This window comes from Grammomys surdaster, unplaced genomic scaffold (genome assembly GCF_004785775.1).
Source record: "Grammomys surdaster isolate TR1022 unplaced genomic scaffold, NIH_TR_1.0 61, whole genome shotgun sequence".
Taxonomy (NCBI): domain Eukaryota; kingdom Metazoa; phylum Chordata; class Mammalia; order Rodentia; family Muridae; genus Grammomys; species Grammomys surdaster.
Genome location: NW_021604563.1, coordinates 14,451,357 through 14,475,874, shown reverse-complemented (window position 1 = coordinate 14,475,874; position 24,518 = coordinate 14,451,357). Strand labels below are relative to the sequence as shown.

General features: G+C 37.2%; 1 pseudogene; it reads right to left on the bottom strand.

Annotated features, from left to right (window-relative positions):
- Nucleotides 1-24,518, bottom strand: part of LOC114627714 — a 43,083-nt pseudogene that overhangs the window by 16,933 nt on the left and 1,632 nt on the right.

Genomic DNA, 24,518 nt, shown 5'->3' with positions numbered 1-24,518 from the left:
CTCTCTCTCTCTCTCTCTCTCTCTCTCTCTCTCTCTCTCTCTCTCTCCTGTTCATAATAAAATAGCGAAAATAAATCTTATTGCCAATAGACTACTAAGAACTAACTAATAATACTAATATTGCTGGTGGAATTTCCATTATAAAAAAAATGCTGATTGAGTAAAACTTAATGTAATCATCACGAAGTTTGCCTTGTCACTTGGTTGATTATTTTTCTGGGCAGTACTTTTAAGCATGTATACTTTTTGGTGCTGTTGTCTGTGAATTTGGTTATTCTAAGTTAAGAACATAGGATATGGGAGAGGGGATTGAAAAGGGAGTGAAAGGTTAGAGGTCAGGTGTTGGGAGAGGCAGGGGGATAACCGGATGATCATGAGAATAAATGGAAATCTGGAACTGACTGGGGAGGGAAGAAGGGGACATCTTCAGGAAGATACAGAGACCAGGAATAGGGAAGAACCTGAGAATCAGTGGAGGTGTTCTTATCTGTGACTCACAGCCATTAGAGATATAGAGCTTAGAAAGGCTGCCAAAATCCATCCACAAACTTTCAACTCCAAACTTACCTGCCTACAAGAAAGGCAGGGACTGGGAATAAAGCAAAGACTGAGAGAAATGGCCAACCAAAAACCCACCCAAGTTGAGATTCATCCCATGGGCAAACACCAATCCCTGACACTATTAATGTTATACTTGTAGACAGGAAACTGGCTGTCTCTGAGGCTGTCCTCGGAAAGGCTCCATTCACCAGTTGACTCAGAGAGATGGAGACACACACAGCCAAATAGTGGTTGGAGCTTAGGGACTCCTCTGGAAGAATAGGAGGGATGATTGTATCCTTAAGGGGGATAGGAACGCTACAGGGATACTAACAGAGTCAAGTAACATGAACACTAGAGGCTCTCAGAGCCTGAACTACCAAACAAAGAACATACATAGGCTAGACCTAGGACTCTCTGCACATATGAAGCAGATGTGCAGCTTGGTCTTCATGTCTGTTCTGAACCACTGGAACAGGGGCCATCCCAAAAGCTGTTGCCTGTATGTGGGATATGTTTGTTCTGTGGTGCCTTGTCTGTCCTCAGTGGGAGAGGAAACACCTAGCCCCACAGAGGTTTGAAGTGCCAGTTTGAAGGGATAACTATGGGGCCCCCATCCACTCAGAAAAGAAGGGGGAAGGGGAATATGGGCATGATTGTGTGAGGGGCTGACTAGGAGGGAGACAGTGAACAAGATGTAAAGTGAATAAGTAAAAAAAGAGAAAGAGAACATAGGATGTTCTTTGAATTTCTATTTATACTAAAGATTTATTTTGTTTTATTAATGTATATATGTGTCTACTTGCATGAATTGGCATGTTCCACTTGTTTCCATATGTTCATAGATGCCAAAAGGAATGATCAGGCATCCTGAAGTTATAGTTCCAGATAATTAGAATCCACCATGTAGGTGGTGCATATCAAACCCAGTTTTGTTCAAAGAACATCCAGTGCTCTTAAGGCACTGACTGAGTTATGGTTCCAGCTTACGTTCAACATTTTAGGCAACTGAAACTTTATTATTTAAATTGGTTGTATTATTATGTACTTTCATCTCAAATGCATAATGTGGTTGATCATTCTGCTATTTCTGCCATAACACTTAATTTTAGCTTCCCTATTAAACTTACTTTATTTCTTCCTTTAAGTTTTATGCTAACTGTTATGTGTTCCTGGTTAGCTTTTGTCAACATGATAAAAACTAGTCTTTCTTGAGAAAAGAATGCCTCAACTGAAGCACTGCCTCTGTAAAAATGAGCTGTAGGCAAGTCTGTAGGACATTTTATGGATTAATGATTGATGTGAGAATGTGTAACCCACTGCTAGCTGTGACACCCCTGGGCAGGTCATCTGGAGTTATATAAGAAGGAAAGCTGAATAAGTCAAAATAAGCAACCCAGTAGGCAGAGGTCTCTTTGGTTCTTTTCTCGGTTCCTGCCCTAAATTCCCTCAATGATGAACTGTTTCCTGGAAGTGTAAGATGAACTAGATCATTTCTTTCACTGTTGTATCACACAGCAACAGGAACAAAATTAATGTATTTTTCTTCTATTTTTTTGAAATTATTGATAATTTTTCAAACTTTTTATTTTTAAGTGCAACATGTAATGTGTATTTGCTCTCAAATTTTCCAGTACAATTTGTAATTCTCATCTTTGTAAGTACTACTTGAGTTACATCTCTGTTTCATACTGCCTTTTAGCTTTTGGAACGTACAAAATGAAATTATTGCTGTACTGATGTCTTCATTGGCTAATTCTAACATCTCTGTCTGGTCTTTGATGGTTTCAGTTGATTAATTTACTTTCTCTTCCTGAGACATTTCCTGCTTCTTTGTAGACCTGGTAATTTCTTGTTAGAATGAAGACACTGAATTTTACTTCACTGACTGCTGGATGTTCATGCATTCCTATGAACATTATTAACCTTTGTTCTGGAAAATAGTTAAGTAACTTGGCAACAATGTCTGAATACTGATTTGAATATTTCTTAAGCAAGAAAATAACACTGTTCACTTTCAGACTAATAATTTCACAGTATTGAGGCAAGATTCTTATGAATATACTCTCTAATATCCTAGTAATCATGTTATAATTTTCAGTTAGACTGAAACATAATAATCTCACATATTTCTGGGTAAAATTTATGTAGAGTTGAGGATTGATCAAATCATTAATATTTCTGTCACTTTACATATCCTATTTATTTCTTTATTTTTGACACATAGTCATTGATAAACAATGATGACTCCCATAATTATACATGTAAGCCTTACAAAATTCATCTCATTTAATTAACATTTAAACTGCATAATGCATTGTTGATTATATTCAGTCTACAGATAGAGTAGAATATCAGAACTATGTAGTTTAATTTTCCAAACTGAGACAAATGGCTAAAGTGTTTATTTAACATATCAAAGCAGACCTGGCTACCAGGTTTTCCCAGCATCTCTCAGTCCATACTTGTTTCAGAGTATGACAAAAATAGAGTGCCCCATACTGAACTTTCCAGTCCAGGGGGCTGGGGTGCACTTCCTTGTATAATCCAACTATTTTGATACCTGCATCCTTTTGTTTATTTGCTCTCCTAGCTGATGTAAATGGCTCCTCTTCCTCTTCCTTCTCCCTTTTCCTCACCCTGTCTCCTCACATGGATCAATGTCGTGTCTACTCTGGAATCTCCTAGATATCTTGGACTTTGTCTATGCTCTTTCTGTTATCTTCAATAAACGTTCTCCTGCACCATTACTAGAAGCAGTCATATCCTTTCTTTTTTCTATTTTTTTCACTATGAGAATGTTTTTACTGATTTTTTAAAAATTCCATATTTATTTTAAAGATGTATACAAAAATGAAAGGGTCAAGAAATTGACCATTTTTTCTTTATTAAAAAATTAGTTATTTTATTTATTTCCATTTCAAATGTTGTCCCCCTTCCCAGTTTAACCTCTGCAAGCCCCCAATCCCCTCTCACTGCCTCTATGATGGTGCTCCTCTCACTCACCCATCCATTTCATTTGACTGTAACTTTTGACCCACTGATTGGCCTCTCCCCATTTACTCTATTGTCTCTTCTCTTTACCTTCTCTTCAAATCTCAACTTGTATTAATGCGATAACATTTTTATATATGGGTAAGATTTTACATCATTTATATTTTGTTACCTGGTTTTTTATTGAAAATAATGTTTTTCATATAATATATTCTGAGCATGCTTCCCCCTGCCTCATCTCTTCCCAGATACTCCCCCTCCTAAACGTCAAACTCCAAGCACCTTTCTCTTTAGAAAATAAAACAGATAAAAAAGAAGCAAAATAGCAAAACCTCAAGCAAACAATAACAACAAACTAAACAACAACAAAAACTAACAAACCAGAAAAAAATGAGAAACACATTTGCATAGAGAGATTCAAACATACAAAATAACAAGGCAGATAACAGAAAATCAGAAACTGTGAGATACACACAAAAAGATAGGTAAAAAAAAATCCACAAAAATACCATTTAGTGCATTTTGTGTTGGTTTTTACTGTTACAAATGGGGCTTGCCCTTAAGTGTGATTCCTATATTCAGTGAGACTCTATTGGACAAAACTAATTTTCTTTTTGTTTCAAGCAGTTGTCAATTGCAAATACCTTCTCAGTTAGAGATGGGAGCTCGTATGCACTTTTCTTTCTCAGTACTGGGATCCCATCTGACTTGGACCTGTGCAAGTACTGTGCCTATTGTCACCTGTCTCTACGTTCATATGTGTATCTCTCCTGTTGTGTTTGAAAGGTCTTGTTTCCTTGGAACATCCACTCTGGCTCTTACAATCTTTCTGCCTCCTCTTTCACAGATTTCCCTAAACCCAAAGATGAGATTGAGGAAGACATCTCATTTAGGACTGAGTGTTTCCAGGTCTTTTACTCTCTATAAAAAGGGGTATATTTTCTACTACCCCATTTGTGAGTGTCTGTATTAATTGCCATGTACTACAGGAGGAATCTTCTATGATGATGACTGGTTGAGACACTGATGTGTGAACACACCAGAATATCATTAGGGGATATTACATTGCTGTCTTTTTACTGGAGCCATAGTATTTGTTTTTCTCCAAGTCTGTGGCCTATTTAGTCTCAGGTTGTTGGATATCCTATCAGTGTCAGGCATAGTTTCTACCTCATGGAGTAGGCCTTACATACAACCAGATAGTGGTTGGTTACTTCCACAATATTTGTGCCATTAAGGACACCTATGTTATTTTAATATAATGGCTTCCAGGAACCAGCATGTCTGCTGCTTCATTTCTGTAGTTGAATGAATCAGCAGATAATGGATAAACTAGAAAAAACACAAATCTTATATCTGTCAAGGAATTAAATTAAGTTCATAAAGATTCACTTTACTCTGTTTAGTTCTTCATGCATGTGTCCTCTGTTAGCTTTCAATCACTGTAAAAATCAATTGCTGTAAAAATCAACTTGAAGGAATATTTCTTTTGTCTCATAATTTCACAACTTCTAGTTCATGGTTATTTTGCTGACCTATTCTAAGCCACACTAAGGCAGATCACCATGGCTTAGAACATGTGACAGCACAGTATGGTCACTTGATAATTACTAGAAAGAATATGAAAAGAATATAAGAAAAGATTGGGTGAGGCGGAGATGGGAAAAAGTGGAGAAACAGAGAAATGGCTAAAAGACTAAATGCAAAATACATATCTTTTAAGAATGTGTCTCATTCATTTACTTTCTCAAATTAGGAAATAATGTCTAATGTTTCTACAAATTGCCATTAGTCCATTAAGTTAGGATTTAACTAGTGGATTAATATATTGTTGATATTACAACAGTAATTATCCAGTTACTTTTGTAATGTTCCATCCATTAACATTGTTGCTTTAAAGATCAAGCCATTATTAAATTAACTTCTTTGATCTAAACCACAATATACTTCTTAATAGCAGGAATTTATTTTTAGAAATACATGTTTACACAATGTTATAATTGTTCCAACAACATATAGTATACATATATAAATATAGATAGGAAGCCTACCACAGAACCTGTCTCCTCCTCCTGACATTACTTGATGCAGCACACCTTATATAGATCTCAGCTCTCATTACAGAAATGTCTCGCAGTAGATACCAATTAACCCAGATAGATACAGCTGGCCAACCTATAGGCAGTAAAAGAAAGCATCCTTTTTAGCCCCGAATGGGAAATCTATATTACAAAGCTTCCCTTTTAGCTTAGAGAACATCATGAAAGAGGAGGAAGAAATGTTCTAAGAGCCAGAAGCAGATGATGACAATGAAACTGTTTTCTTGATATCTTAGAGCAGCAGTACTACATGTGAACTCACTGCAGTTAAGACTGTACTCACAAGGCCTGTATAGGATCAACCCAGACAAAGTAGCACCATGGAATGTGAAGGAGGTCAGAAAGTCCCATGCATATCTGGTAGCCTGTTGTCAAATGACAGTGGTTGGGAGAAGACTCAGTTTTTGGTTTTGAGTTTTATGTTTTCCTTGGTTTTGTTTTTGTTTATGAGTTTTCTCGGGGATGCAGTACATGTGAGGCTACCAATAATCCAGAAAATGAGTCTACTAGCATTGCTAAGTGGACTTTTCAAGTTAAAGGACACAAACAAACAAGGAGAACACATGAAATTCTGAGGAAATACATAGGGGATATTGATACCATTGAGTATTGGAGAGTAGACTTGTATCTATATGAAATTCTCAAACAATTCTTAAAAAGGAAAAATATAGATAGTATAGGTCAATTTCTTGATGTTAAATTCTTTACCAAATCAAGAAATATGGTTAAACAAAATATATGACATACAGCCAGCACTATGTAGTATGACGTTTTATAGTAAACTCTTACGAGTAGGAAGAAATTTGCAATTGTTAAAATATATAGTAAGTATTTAATACTGTCAGATATCAGTAATATATTACACATATTTGTTTGTTCAATATATTGTATGATTGGAAGTTCTGTAGGATGAGTATATATATATATCAACATTACCATAAACATTCAATTAATACCTTCTAGAACAAAATACAATGTCTTCTGTCTTAGTTACTATTCTGTTGCTATGACAAGACACCATGACCAAGGAAACTTATAAAAGAAAGCATTTAATTGAAAGCATGTTAACAGTTTTAGAGTGTTAGCCCATGAGCATCCAGGCAGAACACATGGCAGTTGGCAATTATGGTACTAAAGCAGTAGCTGTGCACTTAGATCTTTTCCACTTGCAGCAGCCAGAGAGAGGGGGCGGGGAAGGAGGAAGACAGAGACAGAGACTGAGACACTGGGAATGATGAGGGCTTTTGAAACTTCAAATTCCATCCCTCAGTGACAAATCTCCAAAAAACCCAAACCTTCTAACCAACTGAGAATTCCAACTATGAACCAAACATTAACTCTCAAGAACCTGTGGGGATTATTCTCAGTCAAACTACCACCACAATTTACAATAGCCATAAGAAATAATTATTTTCTTTATTATTTTATGATATTTCTTTATGCTATTTGTGTTCTACTGTGTCTCAGTCTGCTTTCTATTGATGTTATGAAACACTGATTTAAAACAATGAAGAAAGAGTTTATCTGGCTTTAATATCCTGGGTCTGTTGAGAGAATTAATTCAGAAATTTAATTCAGAAACTTGCAGGTAAAATCTGAAGCAGAATCACAGAGGTATGCTTCTTACTGGCTTGTTCCTGATGGTTTGCCTAGTGTCTTAGTTTGGATTTCTATTGGTTTGATAAACACCATGGTTAAAAGGATTTGGTGAGGAATTGGTTTGATTCATCTCATACTTACTGGTAGCATACAGTCCATCACTGAGAAGTAGGGTTAGGAAATGATGTAAGATGGGATCCTGGTAGCAGAAACTAAAACAGAAGTCATGAAGAACTACTGCTTTCTGCTTTGCTATACATGATAACTTTTAGAACTCAAGACCACCTATCCAGGTGTATCAGAAAGCCACTATGAGCTAGGCCCTCCCACATCAATTATTAATCCTGAAAATGGTCCGCAGCTATGCCTTCAGGCTAGTTTGATGGAGGAGGACACTTTTTGATCTGAGGATTATTTTTTACATGATTCTAGCTTGTGTTAAGGTTTCCAAAACAGGCCAGCACATACTGTTAACTTACAATTTTTCTTAAATAATATTCCTTTGAAAATATTTACAAATTATGATGTGCTTCTTAACTTATTTTTTTATTAAGACAAACTATTTCTAATTATTGTCCTGATTAGTTTTTAGCTTAAACATATTGTTCAACGATGGATCTATCAGTGGAGACAGAACAGAGATACAACCCCAATAATGCCTCTAGATTTTTAGGAAACCTGATATATGTCAAAATAGGATTCATGCCTTCAACAGTGAATATAATTTCAGTTCTCATTGCATAATAAATTAAAATTAGAAGAGGTTTTATTGAAGATAACCTTAGTGTATGCATAAGCAAGTATGTTAAACAGAAGGGTAAGCCCTCATAAAGAGATAACCAAGAACACAGATGGGGCATCTCAAGAAAGTGTTATAGAAGGTAAGACATAAGCAAGTGGAGATATGAGCTTCTTAAGGAAGAGTCATAATAAAGTCTGGATATGCACCCTGAACAAAGAGTCACAGACAAGAAATATGACATACACAAGCATGGATATTAGTTTCTCAAAGAAGAATTAGATATAATAAGACACATCCAAAGTATACTTATAGACTCCACAGGGGATAAATCACAATTGGTTAAGGATTATATATACCCATTTAGTGACTCTTATCTTATATATCAAAAAAGTTACTAAAAAAGTTTTATTTTTATTTTTTACCTTCTGTGATTATTTCAGATTATATAGTCAAATGTAAGATTTGGAGTTATTGTCTTAGAATAAGAGACAACATGCAGCATTTGTCTTTCTATGTCTATGTTATTTACTCAGTTCAGGGATCATGGGGAGAGGCAAGAGACAGATGTACTGAGAGATATAGTATGGAAAGGGAGAAATGGGCAAATATGGACCTTTACCTTGGGAGGGAGAGGGAAGAAGGGGAGATAAAGAACACTATATGTGTTTGAAAAAGCCATAGTAAAATAACATTTTATAAATGTACTTAAAAATTTTGTGAGTGTATGTTTGTGTATGCTTAAATGGTACACATACAATCTCTCTCTCTCTCTCTCTCTCTCTCTCTCTCTCTCTCTCACACACACACACACACACACACACACACACACACACTTATACTTTAGGCTTGTTAATTTATTTAATTTTATTTGTTGGAGTAGATTGACTCTTACTCTTGGATCATAACTCTCAATCTTATATTTAAGTATATAACTCAAAGTGCTCAGAGGAGGCAGGAAAACAGAAAGTAAAGTTTCATATATGTATAAATATGTCACATGGGATAATACTGCTTCCTTTGATAACCACAGATTAATAAATCTCCAGGGACAGGAAAGGGGACTCTCCCTTTGATTTGTCTGGTCAGGAATTTCCAAGAGACTCTAAGAATCATAGAATTATTATCACTGCCATTTGTTCCCTTTCAGATACAACATAGTTCAAAATCAAGCTATAAATGATCAGAAAGGCTCCTCACTGAGAACTAACTCTCATAGTATTAGAATGTGCTATTTGGGATTCTAATGAAAAGAAAACATTCAATATCCTGTCCATCTACAAATTCTATGAACCAGAACAATGACCAGTTGTCCAGCATGACATTTCTAATGATTCAATAGTGGCATTTTTATCTTGGAGATAACAAATGTCTGCCTAATTGTACTTAAGGTTTGTTAAATAAGAGGGAGTTCATGACTGATGCTGCAAACTTAACTAACTACCTGTGGCTGGAGAAATCATAGACCCTATATAAGAGTCTACTAGTGCCATTTTTCTAGATAAATATAATGTTTAACTATATTCTTGGTAGTTATTCTTATACAGACAAATAAGCTTTTTGTCAGCATTTAAGTTATACCTGAAATGTCTACTAATATATCCCTTTTCCAGTGTTGTAACTTGCTCTCTATTTTAGTGATTAAACATTGGCCAAAATCACCCTAGATGAAGAAAGGGATTATTTAGTCTTACACATCATAGTCTATCATCCAGTGAAGCTAAGGTAGGAAGCTGTAGGCAGTGACTGAAGCAAAGAGCATAGAAGATTGCTACTTACTTGTTTGTTTTTCATGTTGTTCAGTTTCCTTATGTAACTCAGGTATACTTGCTCAGTGATGACTTATCCCACAATTATTATTAGATAAATTTTTATTTCTACATTTTAAGCAGTAGCTGTTCCTTAGTTTTCATGGCTGTGTTTGGAACTAAGGCTGAAAGGAGAGGGAGATATTAAAAGGAAATCACAATTATTTCATTCCTTGGAGTGTACAGCAAAGTGAGGAACCACCTCACTTCTGGTGAAGCAAGGAACTATCTTACTCCCCATGTATATAGTTATAGGCAGAGTTTACATGAAGCACAGCAAGCAGGTAATCACTTCCTAAGAGTTTTACATTTCATGGAAGGGGTCAAGGGTCAGAGTTACTGGAGTTTATCTTTTATAAATGTAGAATGGCTGCTTGCACAAAATTGACTTTTTCTTTGACATTACAGTACACCTAGGACACAATCCCTATGATTACTGCTCATGGAACATAATGGAAGAGAGAGAAAGAACATTGTAAAACCCAAAGTCCAAGCCCCATACTGTGAAATAGGATCTTTCAATATTCGAAGAAAGCTATACCCATGAAATATCAATGATGTGGTTTTCTACAAAAAGGAACTGCATAATGACAATGACAATGAACTTATCACTGTGAATGGTAAGAATGTCACAGGTTCACATGCTGCTTCTGTCTCTCTGAGTTCATATGTGCTTTGTTCATGTTGATTTAGAGATCCTTATATCCTTGTCCTCTACTCCTTTAACCCTTACATTTTTTCCATGTCCTCTTCTTGAAGGATTTCTGAGACTTTAGGGAAGGGATTTCATGAAAACATTCCACTTACAGCTAAGTGTTCCAAGGTTTCTCACTTTCTACATAATGACTTCTTGTGGGTCTCTCTCTGTATTTATTCTGATTTGTTACAGAAGGAAGCTTAGTAATTAATAAGACATTGGCAAACAATCATCTAGCATAAAAAGAAAAGGAAAAATTTTTTCTTCATAAGAGAGAACAAAGAGTGGCTTGACAAAAGGATTTGATGTGATTAAAATCTGACAAGGTAAAACTAGATGCTGCTAAAACTTCACAAAGTTTTATGAACATATCCTTCCCCTGTAAATAAATTGTGCTGAAATTCTTTCTTCTCTACTGGCAAAATATTCACCTAGGTGTATGAATGAGAATCTCCACTCCTTTGCCAAGATCCAAGTATTTCTCCTGCTTTTGTGTTTTTCTTCATGTCCTTCATATTTGTTTAGATTCACTTTATGACTCAAAACAAACAAAGCTTTTAGGTTTGATTCTTTTGTCTGTTTCAAATGAGTACTTTTTGAAAAATATTAATCCAGTTTCTTTTAATGTAAATTAAGAAAAGTTTGCTAATCATGTTTTCTATCTTTGTTCAGTTACTATGTAGTTGAACATTTTGAGAATATGGTAAAATAATATGACCTATTTATATATTTACCTTCATAGTTATTTGTTTACAGTATAGATGTTGAGGCAATTCTATGATGTCTTTAAAAATTAGGCTTTATAGAGCTACAAATTCATTTATTTTATGTGTTCTTCCAGGTTATCCATGATTTGTAACTCATTTGATTTAAAGTTTTATTATGTTTTAAAGTTGGCATATTAACATATTTCATTAGTGTTTTCTTTTAATATAAGTTCCAGATATTTATTCACAGTTTTCATTTCTTATGTAATAAATACATCTTTTGGAACTGTATGCAGGTGGATTTGGAGTCCAGAAATCTTTTATTTTTACTGTTCAGTTTATCTATTTATCTCCTTTAAAACTCAATATCAGCCCTTCCTCCCCTCCCAGTATCCTTTATGAAAGTCCTTCCCCCAATCCCCCTTCCCCTTTTCTAGCCTCCCTCTGTGTATCAACCACCTTCACACATTAACATCACATTGCATCCTCTCCAACTGAGGCCAAACAAGGCTGTCCATTTAGGAGTGCAGGCTTTACAGGCAGGCAGGCAGGCAAGAAGCTCAGGGACAGTCCCTTACCACTTGTTTGGGAGGCCCTCATGAAGACCAATCTGCTCATCTGCTAAATATGTGCAGGGGTCCTAGGTCTGTCCCAGGCTCATTCTATGGTTGTTGATTCAGTCTCTGGGAGCCCCCAAAGTGTCCAGGCTAGTTGAGTCTTGGTATTTCAACAGAGCCCTATCCTTTTTGGTTCCCTCAAACTTTTCCCCAACTCTTCTGTAATACACCCCAGCTTCATCAGATGTTCAGAGGTGAATCTCTGCATCTCTTTTCATTGGCTGCTGGTTGGAGCCTCCCAGATAACAGTTATGCTAGGTTCCTGTCTGCAAGCACAATAGAGTTTCATTAATAGTATTAGGATAGATCCTTTCCCAGAGGATAAGTCTCAATTTTGAGCAGTAATTAATTGACAATTCTCTCATTCTCTCCTCTATTATTGCCCTTGTACATCTTATAAGTAAGAAACATTTTGGGTCAAAAGCTATGTGAGTAGGTTTCTGTGCTTATCCTTCCACTGAGTATCTTGACTGGCTAGAGGAAATAGCCACTTCAGGAATGATATCCCTCACTGCTAGGAAACTCATCTAGAGTCACCTCCTTAGAAACTCTGGAATTTCTCCCCATCCTAGGTCTCTGGATTGTCCTAGAGGTTAGTTTACTCCCAGACGATCTCCCTTACCTCACCCCTGATTTCACTATATATGATCTATATATAATCCCACCTCCATTCCCCTCCTCTTCTCCCATTCCACCTAGTTCCTTCCTTCCAGTCAGCCCTTATATCTGTTTTGTTTCCCTTTCTGAGAAATATTCAAATATCCTCCCTTGGGCCCTCCTTGTTATTTGGCCTTAGAGGGTGGTCTGTTGATGATAGAATGGTTGTCCTGTATTTTATGGCTAATATCCACATATAAGTGAGTACATACTATGTAATATCCTGGATTTCAGTTTCCTCACTCAGGATGATATTTTCTAGAACCATCTATTTGCCTGTGAAATTGATGATGGCCTTGTTTCTAATGGCTGAGTAGCATTTTGTTATGTAGATATACCACTTTTTCTGCATCCATTATTCAGTTGAGTGACATTTAGGTTATCTCCAGTTTTTGGCTATTTCAAATAAAGTTTCTGTGAACAAAAGTGAGTGTCCTTGTGGGATGGTGGAGCAGCTTTTGGGTATATGCCCAGGAGTGGTATATCTGGGTCTTGAGGTAGAAATATTTCAAGTCTTCTGACAAACTGTGAAATTATTTTCCAGAGTGGTTGTACAGTTTGAACTTCCACCAGGAGTGGAGGAGAGTTCCCTTGCTCCACTACCTTACCAGTATGTATTGACTTTTGAATTTTGTTTTGTTTTGATTTGTTTTCAAGACAGGGTTTCTCTGTGTAGCCCTGGCTGTCCTGGAACACACTCTGTAGACCAGGCTGGCCTCAAACTCAGAAATCTGCCTGCCTCTGCCTCCCAGGTGCTGGGATTAAAGGCGCGTGCCACCACTGCCTGGCTGACTTTTGAATTTTTGATCTTAACCATTCTGATGGGTGTAAGATGGAACTCAAAGTCATTTTTATTTGCACTCCCAGCCAGATGGCTAAGGAAATTGAATTAGGTGTATCTTGTCCATTTGAGATTCCTCCGTTGAGAATGATCTGTTTAGCTCTGTACTCCAGATACCAGGCTACATTTTACAGACACAAAGAAGCTAAACAAGATGGAAGGCTAAAGCAAGGAATATCGAATCTCACTTAGAAGGGCAAACAAAATAGTTAGAAGAGCCAGATGGATTGAGGGAACTGGGAAGGAGGGGCCATGGAAAAGGGAATAGAGGGCTCAGGATCAGGTGTGAGGAAGAACAGGAGAGATGCTTAGATAGCCACAAAAATGAATGGAAATCTGTCACTGTCAGGTGTGAGGAGTTTGTAAGCATCTCCAGGACAAAACAGAGACCTAGAATAAGGAGGCACCCAAGAATCAATGGTTGTAAGTTAGCACTGACTCATAACATTGGGCATATGGAACATGAAGAGGCCACCTCCTGTACTTCATCTTTTAATCGGGTTATTTGGATTGTCAGTGTCTAGCTTCTTCAGTTCTTTACATATTTTGAATATTAGCTTTTTGTTGGATATAGGGTATTTTTCCAATCTGTATGCTGTCATTTCATTCTGATGACAGTATCCTTTCAATTAAGAAGGTTTTCAGTTTCATTAGTTCCCATTTATTAGTTCTTGACCTTAGTGCCTGAAGCATTGGTGTTCCATTCAGGAAAGTGTCTTCTATACAGATGAGTTCAAGGCTATACCCCAATTTCTATTGTATCAGATTAAGTATGTCTGGTTTTATTTTGAGGTCTCTCATCCATTTGGACTTGAGGTTTTTTTGCAGAGTCATAAATATGAATGAATTTGTATTATTCTACATGCAGACATTCAGTTAGACAGGCATCATTATTTGAAGATGATCTCCCTTTCCCATTCTACAGTTTTGGCTTCCTTGTCAAAACTTAAGTGTCTATAGGTGTGTCAGTTGATTTCTTGGACTTCAATTCAAATCAGTTGATCACATGTCTGCTTGTTTTGTACTGTAGTACAGTTTAAAGTTAGGGACAGTAATACCTCTAGAAGTTCTTTTACTGTTTAGAATTCTCTCAGCTATCCCAAGTTTATGAATTTTCCTTATGAACTTGAAAATTGTTCTTTCAAGATCTGTGAAAAATAGTCTTGGAATGTTGGTGGGAATTGCATTGAATCTGTAGACTGGTTTTTGTAAGACAGTCATTTTACTATGTTAATCCTATCAATCCAAGAGCAAGGTAAATCAGTCCAAATTCTGAATTTTTCTTCAGTTTCTTTCTTCAGAGACTTGAAGTTGTTGTTATACAGGAGTTTTACTTGCTTGGTTTGACTAACACCATGGTATTTCGTGTTTTAGTGTATATTCTGAAGGGTACTGTTTCCCTAACTTCTTTCTTATCCCATCTGTGGCTTATGTATAGGAGAGCTAATGCTTTCTTTTAATTAATTTTTATGCAGTCTCTGCTGAAAGTGTTTATCAGCTGTTTGAGTTGTCTAGTACAATATTTGGGGTCACTTGTCACTTATGTATACTGTCATATTATTTCCCAATTTCTATTCCCTTGATTTCTATTAGTTGTCTTATTGCTCTAACTAGAACTTCAAGTACTATCTTGAAGTGATGTTGCGCAGGGTCACAGGCGGTTTTGTAGGATGCAGGCAGCGGTGTGAGCGGTGGGCTTCCCGGACACCACTGCTCAGTGAGAGCAGGCAGGGTGTGGAATGCCGGCTCCCAGACTGTCCAGGAATCTGCGGCTTTTTCAGCGCAAGGCTCTGGCAGGAGCAAGCGAGAGCATGGCTGTGAGCTGGAGCACAGCGCGCTTTTTTTTTTTTTTTTGCGCAGGGGAGGGCCGGTGTAGCCTCTCGAATCGAGGCTACAGCAGCCTCAGACGGCTGGGCCCGAGAGGACTGGGGGGGGCAGATTGGAGGATCTGCCTCTGTGTTACAGCTCTTTCTGTTTGCTCTGCCCGTGGGGAGGAGAGAAGTGTTGTCACCCTTTGAAATACACAGGATAGCCAGTGACTGGCGAGGGATCGAGAAAAAGCACTCCGACAGCGGGAAGGTCTCACACCACACAACAACCTTTACTTTTGAGCTCTGGAGATATATACAGTTTTGGGGGGAGAACAGGTAACTTCTATTGGTTTGGTTTGAGAGCTTGGGGATGCCTTTTTTGCATGGAGGTGTTATTCCTACATGATAAAGGCCATGGACCACTCCATGGGAGGGGCTGTGGGGAGCAGAAGCTAAGAGAGCCATATGGCTTTGGGAAAGTTCGAAGCGGCCTTCTATCCTACTGGTCTTCTTCAGACCAAGGGTCCCAGGGCTTCTGGTCTTTCTACCAAGCTTTCTGGCTTTTCTCATAGCCCAGTGCCCCACAAAGTGACAGGAAGAGAGTGACAAACTTGGCTTGTCCCCAATTTTAGTGGAAATGCTTTAACTTTTTTCCATTTATTTTGACATTGGCTACTTGCTTGCTGTATACTGCCTTTCCTGTGTTTAGTTATGTCTTGCATCCCTACTCTTTCTATGACTTTTAACATGAAGGGATGTTAGATTTTGTCATTTTTTTTTTTTTGGCATCTAGTGAGACGGCCATGTTTTGTTTTGTTTCTTTCTGTTTGTTTATATGGTGGATTAGGTTGATGTATATGATACAAACTGAACCCAGGTCTGCTGTAAGATCTCCAAGCAATCTCAATTGCTAAGTCACATCTCCAACTCTCTGAAAAAAAATATAGCATTTTGTCTTGCTCTTTATTTCTTCCGACTTTTAGGATTCATTTCCAGCTTTACCTTAAGTTTCTTTTTTAAAAAAAATCAATTTCCCTTCAATTAGTTTAGAAATTGCATTGCTTATTGTTTGTGTCCATTGGAATATCATATATTAAAGTTGTATGAATTCTTAGTTTATGAAAGGGTCTATTTTTTATTGGATATTTTATTTATTTACATTTCATATGCTATTCTCTTTCCCCATTCTTCACCCAGAAACTCTCTATCCCATAGCTTCTCCTTCTGCTTCTATGAGGGTGTGCCCGCACCCACCCATCCACTCCTGCCTTCCTGTCCTCGAATTCCCCCACACTGGGGCATCCAGCCTTCATGGGACCAAGGGCCTCCTCTCCCACTGATGCCTGACAAGGACATCCTCCCCTACATATGTAGCTGGAGCCATGGGTCTCTCCATGTGTGTTCCCTGGCTGGTGGTTTAGACAGAGATCTCTGGTTGGTTGGTATTGTCTCTTTCCCCATGGAGCCACAAATTCCTTCAGCTTCTTCAGTCCTCTCTCTAACTCCTTCATTGGGAACCCCATGATCAACTCAGTGATTAGCTGTAAGCATCTGCCTCTGTATATGTCATGCGCTGGCAGAGCCTCGCAGGAGACAGCTATATTAGGCTCCTGTCAGCATGCTCTTGCTGGTATCCACAACAGTGTTTGAGTTTGGTGACTGAAAATGAGATGGATCCCCAGGTGGGCAGTATCCAGAAGGTCACTTCTTCAGTCTCTGCTTCACACTTTGTCTCAGTATTTCCTCTTGTGAGTATTTTGTTACTCCTTCTAAAAGGGACCAAAGCATCACCAATTTGGTCTTCTTTCTTCTAGAGCTTCATGTGATCTGAAAGGATCTGTTTTTAAGTCTTTATTAAATGTTTCTTTCAAAATACCTGATAGTACAATGTTTGTTCAATACTTCAATTTAATTGAGTTTCCTTCTCACATTTATGAATTAGTATTCAGTTTCTTAATCCCATTCATATTTAAATCACTAAAATTATCTTTGTTTCATCTATAAGATATTCATTTAACATAATTTATGTCTTAGATCAATTTTGCCATAAGAAAGGTTAGAAGTGAAGTCTTAATAAATGTGATTTATTAAGAATGCGTTTTCAGTGGAAAGGAATAAGAGAGAAGAGAGAGATATATAGGAAAGAAGAATAAAGCATTGAACATTTTATTAAATATAAAGCACTACTTACAACCAATGCTTCAAAGTTGAGTTTAAGAACATATTAATGTGAATAAGTATATATTTCTTATGATTCTCCAGCTCAAAGCAAGGTTCTACACAATAATATATCTATATCAATCACTCCCCTTATATATCATATCTGCCTATATATCAGAATTTATAAAAAAAATGAATAGCTGAAAAGACAAAGGGATTAACCTAATCCTGTTTTGACTATTTTAATAATTTTACTAATTTTTTCTTATGCAACATGAAATGTCTTTCTCTATACAGAGTACTCCTTATATCATTCTGTGGTATTTTCAAGTTATTCTTGTTTGTCCTTGGACATTTTCTCAGTCACTTTATTAACAGGGATATAAAAGAACAAATTAGAGGTTGAGACATATTATTTGCAGATCACTTTAAAAAACTTAAATATTTTTCAGATTGTGTATAGATTATACCTATTTTTTTAACATTTTAGACACTTATGCAGTATATTCTGTTGATTATTACCTAGAATCTTCTCTTCTTATTTCTCTTCCATCCTTGTTATTTCCCCTCTGCCATCTCCTACATACAGATCTCTTACCACATTGGTGTCTTATTATTTTGTTTTGTTAAATAGGTTTTAACCAGACATTTCTCCATGGCCACAAGTTTGGAAGTATCCATTAGTCTGTGATCACCCACTTTTTGTAGAGGCTGGGGCCTCATGAGTCTCTTTATGACTTAACATTTGCTGTTGAGAACCCAAATTACATGAACCCCTAGTTTAGCCAACTAGGCAATTATACCTACTAGATAGCACATTTTTAGTGGTTGTTTCATGCTTAGAAGATGCCATTTCACATGCCTTATCCATATTTCCTGGCTTTTAATTGTTTCTGCTTCTTCTTTCATCATGTTCCCTGGTTGTTGAAGGTCTGGTCAAAACGTCCTGTTTAGAACTAAGCACAAAATTGCCATACATAATAAACAATAAACAGCTATGAATCTTTACATTTACTTTCTTTCACTCAAAAATGACCTTTTCTGATTAGAGATATGAATGTCATTTTTCAATTTGTCATGGATATTTTGGTAGAACCATGGATATTTTGGTATAACCATGAATATTTAGACATTGCGTTGCTGTCAATTTAGCCAAACAATAGTAGAAATGTCTCTTTTAAGGTCTATACACTTCACAAATATAGAATTTTGATTAGATCAACAGTATCAGTCATGTGTTCCCCTCAGTAGGTTGACTTCAAAACTAATTCAGGAGTAGTTGATACACTCCTAATCTTCATGCTACTATTATGTCAGAGGTTATATCTCTTCTGATAGATTGGCACTGTAGTTAATAGATTTCACATGTGGATAAGGTAACTGTTGACTTTTCTCACCTAAAATCTTGGATAGGACCTTTCAGCACTATGGAATCTGTCTCATAGGAAGGAATCTTCCTATTCATTTCCAGCCAGCATATTCTCCATATCTAGCAATCTAGATAAGTACTGTCTCCAGCAATAAGGTATTATCCTCTAGATTTAGTGAGGATCAAGGAGGACTGGAAATAGCCTGTATTTTTTTTTAATGGGGACTCTGAGACCTCCTTGACCAAGAATTAATAAGTAGGATGCCCATAATTGGCACTAGGATTTCTGTGTAATAAACAATGGCTTCTAGGAACACCACTATTCAGCAAAGTAGGATGTATTACTTCGATTCTTTGTAATATGATTTAAAATATTACTTTACAATGTAGTGGGATTTTGTATGGATTTTAAATAGATTACTCACTTAGATTAGTCATCATTTCTCACCTCCTGTACCCTTTTTCTTTAATCCAATCCCTTCTAAAATTTATGTTTTTTCCTGTCTACTTTCATATTACTACATTCCACTAGCTCTTCAGCCTTTAAGATATCCTCCTGATGTTCTCTTTTTAGTTTTATGGCTTCTACAAGTGCCCCAGGATAAACACATAAAGCTGTAGACTCAACACTAGGATCCACAGATGTGAGAGGTCATATGGTGTTTGTCATTCTGGGCTTAGGTTACTTCATTCAGTATAAATTGTTACAATTGCATCTATTTACTTGAAAATTTGTAATTTCTTTGCTGCTCTATTCACAGTAGCTGGGAAATAGAATAGTCTTGGATGTCCACAAGAAGAATGGATATGAAAAAATTTACTCAGCTGTGAACTTTTGATTTTACTGACCATGGTATCATGACATTATACAAAGTGGGAACAGCAGAAACTTAATGGGCACAAATGCACTTCATACATACCTTTTTTGATGCCCTGACTGGCCTGGAACTCATTGTTTAGACCAGACTGACCTTGGACTCACAGACATCTGTCTGTATCTGTCTCCTAAGTGAGTACTGGTGTTAAAGATGACTACATCCACTGCATGCCTTTCTTCAAGTATCCTGTTAAAACATGCAAATGTTTGCATCTTGCTCAACATGTATTATTGCATTTCTTTCCACAAAAGTCCAATAGGCAGGAGAAAAAATATTCCATTCCAATGAACAGATCGACACACATAAAAATGATTTCTACAAGGTAAATAAAGGCCAAATAATGTCAAATTTTATACAGTACAACCAAGTATAAAGCAGAAACCCATTGCATTGATGTCCTCATACCAATTATGCATGTGTCCTATCACTCCCATTGAGAATAATTGATCATATTTCATCAAGGTAAATGTCTTTAATGGAATAGTATCATGTTAATGAGTATTAAACCTCTTCTAGACATCTATTAATTTTATTTTGTTTTTTTAAGGTGGAAGGTGAGAATCAATTTCTTATTTTTTTAATTTTTAAAATTATTATTCTTTAATCTTTTCTTAAAATTTCAGTCATTATCCCACTCCAGGTTCACCCTCTGACTGTTTCTCATCCCATACCTCATCCCCAGTCTCAAACAGTATCCCCAACCCATCTCTACCCCCACCCCACCAGACCTCCACACTCCCTGGGACCCCCAAGTGTCTTGAGGGTGAGGTGCATCTTTTTCACTGAGGCCAAACCAGGCAGTGCTCTGCTGTATATGCATCTGGGGCATCATATCAGTGGGGGTATGCTTCACTGCTGGTGACTCAGTGTCTGGCAGATCCTGGGGTTCCAGGTTAGTTGAGCCTGCTGGTCTTCCTATTTGGTTACCTTTCTCCTCAGCTTCTTCCAGCCTTTCCCTAATTTAACCATAGGGATCCTATGAATTTTATCCATTGGTTTGGTGTAAGTGTCTGCATCTGAATCTTTCAGCTGCTTGTTTGGCCTCTCAAAGGGCAGCCAAAGGCTCCTGTCAATAAGAACACCATAGCATCAGTAATAGTGTCAGGCCTTGGAGCCTCCTCCTGAGCTGGATCCCAATTTCGGTCTGTCATTGGACTTCATTTCCCTCAGGTGTTTAGAAAATTTTTAATTCTAAATGATGAAACTGTTTTGAGATTTATTATTATTATGATTATTTTACATATATTTTCAGGGTTTTATGTACTTATGTGATTCACTGTATCTGACTGGAGTTCAGAAAAAGTAGTCAAGTACCAGAATAATTTCATTGAACCTATGAGTTTTATGTATTTATAATGATTGGGAAGATTTTTATTGGTATACCACTATATAGAAATAGTAAAATATACAAATATGAGGACAGCAACTTAGTAATACAATTTTTCTGATTGTTAAGTTTAAAATAACTTTCCACATTTTAGTGTTTTTCTATGTTCAAAAAAATGCCAACCATGGTAAGTGATGTAACAAATCATTTTTTGAGCAGTGATGGTGTATGATATGACAAACTTGTAATTCCACTATGGAGTTAAAAAAAAGAGAAAGAAATATATTAGTATGAAAACAAACCTACAGACAAATGGCAGCTTTCAACAATTCTTGTTATAAGAGGGACATTAAATTTTACTCTTATTTTAAAGAAATATAACTGTGAGACTCAATTCATTTAAGTAAAGGGAAATGATTAATTTCAAAATTTGATAGCTACTTAAGGTCTTAGCAAATATGTGTGATTTTCAAGACAGTAGATGTACCTAATACAGTTTATATTTAATAAGTAATCATAAAATGGTACACTTTCCTTAGCATATCAAGGTAGTCTATTTTTCACATAAAATTACATCACCAAAAGTGAAAACTTAAATAAGGGCAAAAAATAATGACAGTATAAGCATGATGTCTTATTTGATGCTGGACTACATTTGCAGTATTTGCTATACACAATAATAAAATTAGAAAAAAACTACAACTTAGGTTAATGACAAATGATGCAATTTCAAATACTTGTGAATTCTAAATTTCACACATATCAGAATCTGATAAATAGGATCTTATAACTTCCTTTTTAAATGTCTTCCAAAATTTCATATAATATTAGCTTGGTTCTCAGCAGTACTGTAGGAAGGTGATAAAGTCTTTTTTTAAGTTAAATTTTATTAATATATACATATATATTCTAAGCTACTAAAATACTTTTCTTATTGTGTGATACTTTTGGATAATGTTATATTAATATTTTATTAGATATTTTATTCATGTACATTTCAAATGTTATCCCTTTCCAGGTTTTCTTTCCTCAACCCCCCATCTGATTTCCCCTCCCCCTGCTTCTATGAGGGTGCTTCCCCACCCACCCATCCACTCCCACTTCACTCCTCTGGCATTCTCCTACACTGGGGCATGAAGCCTTCACAGGATCAAGTACTACCTGACGACATACCTATACTACTCCTGGGCATATACCCAAAAGATGCTCTAACATATAACAAGGACACATGCTCTACTATGTTTATAGCAGTCTTATTTATAACAGCCAGAAGCTGGAAACAACTTAGATGTCCATCAACAGAGGAATGGATACAGAAAATATGGTACATTTATATAATGCAGTACTACTCACCTATCAAAAATAATGACTTCATGAAATGCGCAGGCAAATGGATGGAACTAAAAAATATCCTGAGTGAGGTAACCAAGTCACAAAAGAACATACATGGTAGGTTCTCCATGATAAGTTGATATTAGGCTAAAGGCTCAGAATAACCATGATACAACTCAAAGACCATATGAAGCTCAAGAAGAAGGAAGACCAAAGTGTGGATGCTTCAGCCCTTCTTATAAGGGGAACAAAATGCTCACAGAAGATAGAGGGTAGTAGGGACTTGGGAGGAAAAGAGAAGGGGAAAATGTTGGCAGGATATCTTATGGGAGAAGATGAGGATGATATACAGAGGGTCAGAGAATTGAACAGAGGTGTGTAGCAATGGGAGATTGGGAACCAGGAGTAGCAACCAGAAAGTCCCAGATGCCAGGAAATCAAAGGCCTCACAGGACCCAAAGGGGATGAGACTAGATGAAATATTCAACAAAGGGAAGGGAGAACCTGTAGAGACCCTATCCAGAGGTTAGGCAAGGCCCCTGGTTGGGGGACAGGGACACCCACTCATCTCCAAATTTTAACCCAGAAGTGCTCCTGCCTAAAGGAAATATGGGGACAAAGAAAGGAGCAGAGGAAAGGCCATCCAGAGATTGTCCCACCTGTGGATCCATCCCATATACAGACACCAACCCCAGACATTGTTGCAGATGCCAAGAACTGCATGCTGACAGGAGCCTGATATAGCTGTCCCTGAGAGACTCTGACAGAGCCTGAGAAATACAGATGTGGACGCTCACAGCCAACCATCAGATTGAGCACAGGGATCCCAATGGAGAACTTAGAGAAAGGACTGAAAAAGCTGAAGCAATTTGCCACCCCACAGGAAGAACAACAATATTAGCAACCAGACCCTTGCCCCAGAGCTCTCAAATACTAAACCAACAACCAAAGAGTACACATGGAGGGATCCATGGCTCCAGCTACACATGTAGCAGAAGATGGGTTTAACTGGCATCCATGGGAGATGGTAAAGTCTTTAAGATTTGGGACTTGTTGGAAGAGTAGCACAAAAACAGCCAGAGAAAGAATAAATAGGGTATCTCCGATTTAGGGGAAGCCACGAAAAGCAGAAAACAGACTATTTCTTATTTAGTACTTTCATAATCGGTATTTGTTTGTTTGTTGCAATTTTATTTTTATTAAATAATTTTATTTATTTACATTCCAAAAGTTGCTCCCATTTGTGGTTCCCCCTCCCCAACTTCTTCACCACACCCGCCTTCCTCCCACCTCTGAGAGGGTTCTCACCCACTTGGCCACCCACCCCCACCTCACCTCCATCAGTATCCTTCTTCACTAGAGCATCAAATTTCCACTGGAATAAGCTCATCGTCTCCCACTGAGGTCATACAAGGCAATCTTCTACTACATGTGTGCCCAGGGTCATGAACTAGCTCTTGTATGCTCCTTGGTTTTTGGCTTAGTCACTGGGAACTCTGATGGTTCCAGGTTATTTGACACTGTTGTTGATTACTGTGGGGTGGCAATCCCCTTCAACTTCTTCAGTCCTTCCTCTAACTCTCTCATATTGATCCCTAACCTCAATCCAATGAATGGCCTTAAGTATTTGCATTTGTCTTAGTCAGTTGCTAGTAGAGCCTCTCAGAGGACAGCCATGCCAGGCTCCTCTTTGCACGCACAATATGGCCTCAGTAATAGTTTTAATATTTGGTGTACACACATGGGATGTGTCCCAAATTGGGCCTGTCACTGAGTGGCTTTGCTTTCAGTTTCTGTTCCATTTAGTTCTTGCATTTCTTTTAGATGGGAACAATTCTGGGTTAAAAATTTTGAAGATGGGTGGGTGGTCCCCTGCCTCAACTGGTGGCTATATCAATCTACTGGAGATGATCTCTTCCTGTTCAATCTCCCCATTGTTGAGCATTTCAGATAATGTCATCCCTATTGAGTCAGAAACTTTTAATGTTACATTTGCAACAAGTAGGAGGAAGAGATTAATTCAATTATGATAGAGTTAGAAGTGGACTTAGCTTGGGATTGGTAATCAGTCTCATAAAATGTTGTCCTGGAATGTGCACTTAAACAGCTGGCCTGTTTTCTCAATGAGTTGCAAAGTAAAAGTTCATATGAGTCATTGCTCAGAAATTGAGCTGAGACCAAAGTAAGCGTTCAATTAAGAGACAAACACAGTAGGATGAGTCCTCTTGTCTAGTGGAATCACCTGTATCATCCTGAATCTCACACTCAAAATTCTCAAGCTGAGTGTGAAGATATGGAGAGAGAGAGAGAGAGAGAGAGAGAGAGAGAGAGAGAGAGAGAGAG